General features: G+C 36.1%; 1 pseudogene; it reads left to right on the top strand.

Moving 5' to 3' along the window:
• The first annotated feature begins 2849 nt into the window (after positions 1 to 2849).
• LOC129031578 (large ribosomal subunit protein uL15-like) lies at positions 2850 to 4799 on the top strand (annotated as a pseudogene).
• The last annotated feature ends 3206 nt before the right edge of the window (positions 4800 to 8005 follow it).

The raw sequence follows: 8005 nt of genomic DNA, 5'->3' as shown, positions 1-8005 counted from the left end.
CATTGTGTATTTCCTAAAACTCTAGGATATTGTTACATATTCTTAATACATTTATCGAAATTAAGAAATTAATATTGATATGATATTTTTCTAGAGAACGTATTCAGATTTCTTCAATTGTCCCAGTGATGTCCTTTATAGCAAAGAAGGCTACAGACTGTATTCATTGTCTTGTCTCTTTAGTTTCATTTAATCTGGAAGAGCTCTGTCTTTCTTTGTGTGTCATGGCATTGCCATTTTTAAAAAATCCAGAGCAGTTATTTTGTGGCTTTTCTCTACCTTTGGGTTAATCTGATGTTTTCTCATGATTAGGCTCATGTCAGGCATTCTGGCAGGAATACTCCAGAAATCATGTTGTGTTTTCTTTGGTCCATGATACCAGGGGGCACATGCTACTGTTTTGTGCTTTTACTGGTGGTGTTAACTGTGATCACTTGGTTGAAGAATTGCTCAATAGGTTTTTCTAGTGCAAACATGCCATTTTTCTCTTTTTAATTTATAAGTATTTATGGGTATATATTGAAAGATACAAATATTTGGGTATCCCTCAAACTTTCACCTAATAATTTTAGTATCCTATAATGATGTATACCTAAATCAATTATTAGTATGATGATTGCCAAATACAGATTTTCTAATTCCACCATTTCTTCTACATTTATTTGTTTACTTTCTATAAGAAAGATTCTCATTTTTTATCTATTTTTTCTTTGTGTTAGTATGGAATAATGGATTTTGATTTAATTCAAGAAAAAATATTATATGAGGATTTATTAACATAATATTAACAAATACAATATTTATTAAGATATAGTTTTTTGGTGCTCAAATTATATCAGATTTAGCAAATGAGACTGCTTTAAGTTAGCTTATATGTCCCTTTGACATAGCTTGATCATTTTTAGGACACTTTCCTAGTTTCTGATACAACAAGATGGTTCAGGCTCATTCTCATTGTCCCAGCTGTGGAATCAGCCATTTTTCTGAGGAGACCTGGCTCCATTTAGTGGAGAGTCACATTTCAAAACCAGAATCTGTGTAGTATGTATGTGGAACACCACACTTTGCTTTTTATCGTTTTGATTTTTGAGCATCATTCTTAATAATAAAGAATTATAAATTATTTAAATGTTTATTAGAGGAATCAGTTAAAGAATTTTTGTGTAATTGAATACTATACAGCTGTTAAAAATAATGAGGAATCTATTGTAGTGATGGAAGAGGACCTAATATATATTGCATTTGAGAAAAATGAGTTAGTGAACAGTTGATATAGTTTATTTTAAATATTATATATAAGTAAATGTTCATTCAAACAGAAAATTTTTAAAATCTGAAAGTTTACATGCCAAAGTACAATTTTTTTTAACTTCTGTCAGCAGGATAAGAAATATGGTGAAGTTTTCATTTCTTTATAGCTTCCTATAGCTTTTTTATACAAAGCATTTATCTTTTTAAAATTTAAACACATAAATCTAAAATCAAAAAATACAAAATAAAACAACAAAAAGAGTTTGGGTGGCAATGGCTTACAAAATAATAAATTTATGAGGAAGTTAGGGAAATGACCTCATTATACATTAGTAAAATTGCTAGAATTAGTCCTCATTAGTCAATTAGTTTATAATAATTGCCTCAGTCAGTAATCAGTTTTCTCCAAGTCTCATTTAGTAGCCTCATCAGTTAATTGCTTTCATCTATAAACAGATTTTCATTTAACTGGGCAAAAACTTGTCATCATATCTCCGTGTCAACGCTAGTCAATGCTTCTATGGTGTGTTTCACATCCATGTGGCCCACTCCTGATTTCAGCTGAAGCTATGAGGGGTGGTTCCATGCCAGCTCAGACTAACCCTGCCTTGGCAGTGACCAGCCCAAATCACATGCAGCATGCTTCCACACTCAGCCAGGGAATTCTCCCTGGAAGATTAAATGCTATTTTGTATACTGTGCTCAAGGAAGGACTTTTGGTAAGATGATATTTCAGTAGACACTTGAATTAAAGTGTGCAGATAGCTTGGGAATAACCTTTTCCAGGAAGAAAAGCAAATGCAATGCCTGGGGTGGCAGCATGCCTCTCTTATTTGAGGATCAGAAAGGAGGCCAATTTGGAGGGTAGTGACGAAGGACAGGATAAGAGATAAGATCCTAGAAGAAAAAGAAACGTGAAGGAGAACAAGAGGTTAACAGAAGGGTAGGATAATGAATATGGAGTTTATCTTGTGAGTTCAGATGAATGAGATGATTTAACTTCTATTTTCAAATGATCCCATTGGCTTCCATGTGTGGAGTATACAGTGCTAAAAACCAGGTGTTTCAGTAGGAGCCTATTGCAATAATCCATATGAGAGACGGAGATGGTTGAGACTCTAGTGATAAAGGTGGAGACAGTCAGACTCTGGGTATGACTGGAAGGTAGAGTTCACACAGTTTGCCTATGGGATATGTCTCGTGAGAAAATAGATGAGGCATGGATGATCTCAAGGTTTTTGTGTAAACATTGAGAGAAAGGAAATTTCTATACTGACATAGAAAATATGATGGTAATAGATGACTTGACAGAAATTCACATGGTAGGTTTTCTCATGTTAGGTTTGAGGTCGTCATTTGACATATAAGAGGAGAGGTTGAATACATGAGCCTGGAGTTCAGAGGAGCGGCTGATGCTGAATATAACCTTTATGAGGTTCACAAGTTGTTCATTTGTGGTTAGTATTTAAAGTCATGGAACTGAATGAGATCACCTAGGATATAATTGTAGAGAATGTAATGGAGAGGGGTCCCAGGATTGACTCAGGCACACTGTATCATTAAGATTCAGCTTTCTTGCTTTTGTCTGGGCTGCTGACATGCCATCCAGACTGAGGAAGACCCAGAAACTTTTGGGCTATGTGAGCCACGGCCACAGCCATACTGGAAAAAAGTAAAGCACTGGAAGCACCCAGGAGGCCGTGGTAAGGCTGGTGGCATGCATCACACAGGATCAACTTTGACAAATATCACCCAGGTTACTTTGGGAAAGTTGGCATGAGGCATTACCACTTAAAGAGAAACCAGAGCTTCTGCCCTGCTGTCAATCTTGACAAATTGCGGACTTTGGTCAGGGAGCAGACATGGGTGAAAGTTGCTAAAAACAAGACTGGAGCTGCTCCTATTGTTGACGTGGTATGATCTGGCAACTAAAAAGTTCTGGAAAAGGGAAAGCTCCCAAAGCAGCTGTTGTTGTGAAGGCCAAATTCTTCAGCAGAAGAGCCAAGGAGACGATTAAGGGTGTCAGAGGTGGGGTGGGGGTGTGAGGTTGGGGTCTTGGTGGCTTGAAGCCACATGGAGGGATGTCCATTAAATGCTAACAATTGAAAAAGAAAAGATTTAGCTTTCTGATAGGACTAATCTGCCAAGTGTTAATAGATAGATTGGAGCTGTTGCTGCTCAGGATGTTGCTATTCTTGAAGAAGAGAAAAGACACATGGCAAAGCATGGGCTGGCTCTTAAAGCTCACACTCAGAACACACACACTCACTTCTGTTCTTCATTGGTCAAACCAAGTTTCACAATCACTTTCAAGTGCAATAGGAAGGGAATGTATAATCTTCCCACAGGAAGGGTTCTGCAGTGATGAACATTGCAGGGAGGGAAACAAGAATATTTGGCAAACAGAAATGTAGTTCACTACAAGAAATAAAGATATGACATTGGAAAGCTTTTGTCTTTCTTGTCTAATATAACGACTGTAAACTACCGAATTTTTTTCTTTGCTTTTCTCATCATCTGATGTCTTTCTCCATTTATGCCCAATGAACTATGTCTCAGAAGCCAAAGATCCTAATTAGCCTTTTAATTTCATCTTAGGGTTCATCCCAATTGAGAGTAAAGGTGATTTCTAGAGCTGGAGCCACTGACATTTCTTGTCATTGGAGAGTTCTTATCATGGGATCATTCTGTACAATAGTTCTTTAAATTTTTTCCAGTTGAGGACCTTGCTATTTAGGTTTACCTTCATCTAATACCACTTATTCCAGACCTAAGCTACCATTAACCTCTGCCTCTATCTCTTCTTTGAATCCTCTGATGGAATTTTTAAAGAAGCCACAGATTTTCTCATAGTTGTAATGTAACAAAAAGAATACATGATGTATTTAAAATTGAAGGAGATCTGCCTTCACTGATGTTCTGGTTCACTGATGTCACTACCTAGCCTTTCACTTGAAGCAAGTAATTGACCTTCAAAGAATTTTCTTATCTGTAAAATTGAAATAGTTACACCTACTGTATTGGTCTGTTTTTACACTGCTATAAAGATACTACCCAAGACTGGGTAATTTTTAAAGAAAGGAGGTTTAATTGACTCACAGTTCTGCAATGCTGGGGAGGCCTCAGGAAACTTACAATTATGGTAGAAGGGGAAGCAGGAACATCTTGCATGGCAGCAGATGAGAGAGCTCATGTAGAAAGTGAAAGGGAAAGAGCCCCTTATGAAACCATCAGATCTAGTGAGAACTCACTCACTATCACGAGAACAGCATGGGGGAAACCACCCCCATGACCTAACCACCTCCCACCATCTCCCTCCTTTGACATGTAGGGATTATGAGGATTACAATTCAAGATGAGATTTGGGTGGGGACACAACCAAACCATATCACCTGCCTGGTAACACTGTTCTGAGGATTGAATTAGATAGCACATGTAAGGTGCTTCATAAATTCTAAAGGGGAAAAAAGTTGGTTCATGTGGTTGTTGCTATCATTCCAGGATGAGTTAGGAACACACAGTCATGCATGTTATTGATTCTGGAATGAGGGAAATAGGAACAGGTCTTATGAGGCCCTAATATGTTGCTTTTATTAATATTTTCTAGTGAAGGTACTGCACGATGAAATAAATAGAAAGATCAGAATCTTCTAACAAGCTTGTCTGAAATTACCGTACTGAGTACACAAAGGATCTCACCATAATAAAATGAATTTCTCCTTGTCAAGGTTCTGCTTCCTTGTCTACCACTGGGCAGAGTGACTCTGGTAGAAGCAGCCTTTATACTGGCAACCTAGTCTCTGGTTAGCATCATAGTAACTGGTAAGCTTCTGAGGTAACTAACCCACAATAATAGGGGCTTATTTCTTCATATTAGTATTCAGCTTTCTGATAAGACCAATATGCTAGGCCTTAATGCACAGAAAATACCAGCTCCTAAAGATATTAAGTCTGCATGTATTTGGAATTTAATAATTTTTATACACATCTTCAAATTTTCCACCACATGAAATAATAATTCTAAGATATTAGCATGCCAGAAATAATAGTAATCAAACTTCACTAAATAACATTTTATTTTTACAAAGACCTTTTCCATCCCATTTGGTGCTGCCAAGGCATTATCCATACGAAATGTGTATGGATTGGGAAGAGTATTTCTACAGTTTTTCTGCTTAAACCAAAGAGGAAAACATCTGGTCAAACCCATTCATCACTACATTTTCTCTGTAGTATGAAGGTATTCTTGGCCATATTCTTGGCTAATTTGTTCTTGCCAGTAACTCAAAGGGTATAAAAAATGTAATAAATTAGGAAAGAACCGAAATTCTAAAATTTCAGTAAAAACACAGATACACCTCTAACTTAGAGACTCTAAAAATGGAATATGGTATGTAATGGGTAAGAGATTTCTTTCTTTTTTTGAACAAATTTTGAGGGTTGGAGATCTATAAAAGATGAAATTAAAAAAGAAATAACTCAAAGAAAAAAGAAAATGAGGAAGCATTAGTAAAAAAAATCAGTATTGCTGTATAAAGAGTTTTCTGATTCATCTCTTTCGCTTTAAAAGACGCAAAAAAAGAAAGAAGAAACTCAAAAATAATCTCTAATTGAAAAGAGAAACACAAACATCTAGAAATAATGTCAGAAAGATTAAAACCCAGAATACATTTGAAAGTTTGAAAAGAAGTTACTAAATGCAGCCTAAGTGACTTTTTAAGCTATGTTTGGAGCAGGAGGAAGAATAAAAAGAATGACTTAGACTCTACACTGGAGACAAATGATCTCAGGTCTCTAGAAGTCACAATATCCAAAACCTGTTTTGGTTTCATATTTGCTACAAAAGGGCAAAATTTCCAAATAATAAGACAAATCAAGTTAGAGAAGCAATCATAGACCAATATATGTAAGGAGGTAATCAGAAAATAACTAAAAATGAATTTGAGTCTCTATATGCAGATGAAGATTCCTGTCAGGATGGAAAAGAAACTTTCATCAATTGGCTACTGTCTCCTGTTTAGCAGTATTCCAAACCATTATAGAGTCTTGTAAAGGTTTCTGAAAGCTTGGCACCTAATAATGTCCTTCTTCCAGAAAAATATGAACCTACCTATCATGAAATGGTAGAACAAATTATTATGTAAAGGACTCATCTTTAGAAAAGAATATACATTTTTACATGTCTTTTTAGGATAAAACATTCAAAAAAATTTTATCATATTTTACCAGTTATTAGATTGGTGGGAGTGGAATGTTAAGATTGGCGTATAATATTTTCAGAAAAAAGAATTACCTCTCCTAATAACCTTATGGATATGCTGGTTATGTAAGCAGAATCATAGCCCAGAGATTACTTTTAAATGTTGTCTTGCTTTGTTTATCAGGGACATAGTGCATGTCAGGTTAAAGGATATTGAGAACCTTCCTTTCTTCCTAATGCTATCTGGATTTCAATGGCAGCTCATGTTGGTAAGATAGAGCCTACTTTTTTTCCTCAAGGTAAGCATGAGTCCTGCTGGTAGATGCAATAGTACAGACGAGGAAGAATTGGATTATGTTCTAGTCTTAACTGTGCTGTTTGGTAGCTGTATGACCTTGCAAGTATCCCTATCTGTAAAACAAAGATAATAATGGCTGTAAGTCCATCTTATAGGTGGCTGTGAGTTTACATAAGACTGTAGTATTAAAAGGCTTTATAAAGACTATCTAAGGACAAATATGCAAGATAAGGGTATCATTCATATCTCTGTTTCAATCTGGAATGCAGGCAAACAGGGAAGACTGGAGGGTTCCTTTCCTCAATCTCTACTGATCAACACTTATATCAGTGGAAATAGAAGACATAATTATTAGATTCTAAGAGCTTGGCAATGGTTGACTCAAGATTCAAAATTTTATTGCCCAACTTTATACTTCCAGACAAAAATATCAGACCAAAACAACAAGATGAAATTTGGCAGGAATAAAAGTCTGCAGTCTAGACTTGGAAATGCAAATATGTAAGTACAAAATGGGAGGAAAAAGCAATCAGACAGCAGTTCACGTGAAACAATCTGGAGTATTTAGTTGACCACATGGTTAATAAGAATGTTATGGAAAGTGTTAATCCCTTCATTCTGAGATAGTCAGATCACGTTGGCACAATCCCTGGAATGTACTAGATACATGGAAAAGTTACTTTGCTCAATTCGGCAACCTCTTCCCCTATAATTCAAGAAAGACATCTACAATCTCTTATGGGACTGGCAGATGCTGGCAGTGTCAGAAAACTATGATCTATGGGAAATGTTGAAGGAACAGAGACAGGTTAAACTTAGGAATCAGACTAGTGGAAAACCTTAATAGCTGTCTTCAAATATCTAAAGGACTGTCAAGTGTTGTTATAGGGATTATTTTCACTGTGTCATTCCAGAGACCAGAGCAGGAGTCAGCGGGTGAAAGCAAAATAGAAGGCGTATTGTTGGCTCAAAGAAACAACTTCATAATAACACCTCAATCTGTACAACAACCAGAAGGACTGCTTGGTGAGAAAATCAGATCTCTATTGTTGGAGGTTTAAGCCAAGTCTGGCTACAATCTATTACAACACATTTCTGCTTTGGGCTGGTGTCTAAGGTCCTTACCACTCTGAGGGTCTGTGATTTTATTAGATATTTGTCTTTATTTCCAAGACTATTATATATCCAAATGTTTGTTTTCACTTTTTGTATTACATAGATATCAATAGACAATTTGCAGGGAAGTATATTATTTT

Source organism: Pongo pygmaeus, chromosome 11, assembly GCF_028885625.2.
Source record: "Pongo pygmaeus isolate AG05252 chromosome 11, NHGRI_mPonPyg2-v2.0_pri, whole genome shotgun sequence".
Taxonomy (NCBI): domain Eukaryota; kingdom Metazoa; phylum Chordata; class Mammalia; order Primates; family Hominidae; genus Pongo; species Pongo pygmaeus.
The sequence above is the reverse complement of the archived record's forward strand: the minus strand, read 5'-3'. Positions and strand labels throughout refer to the sequence as shown.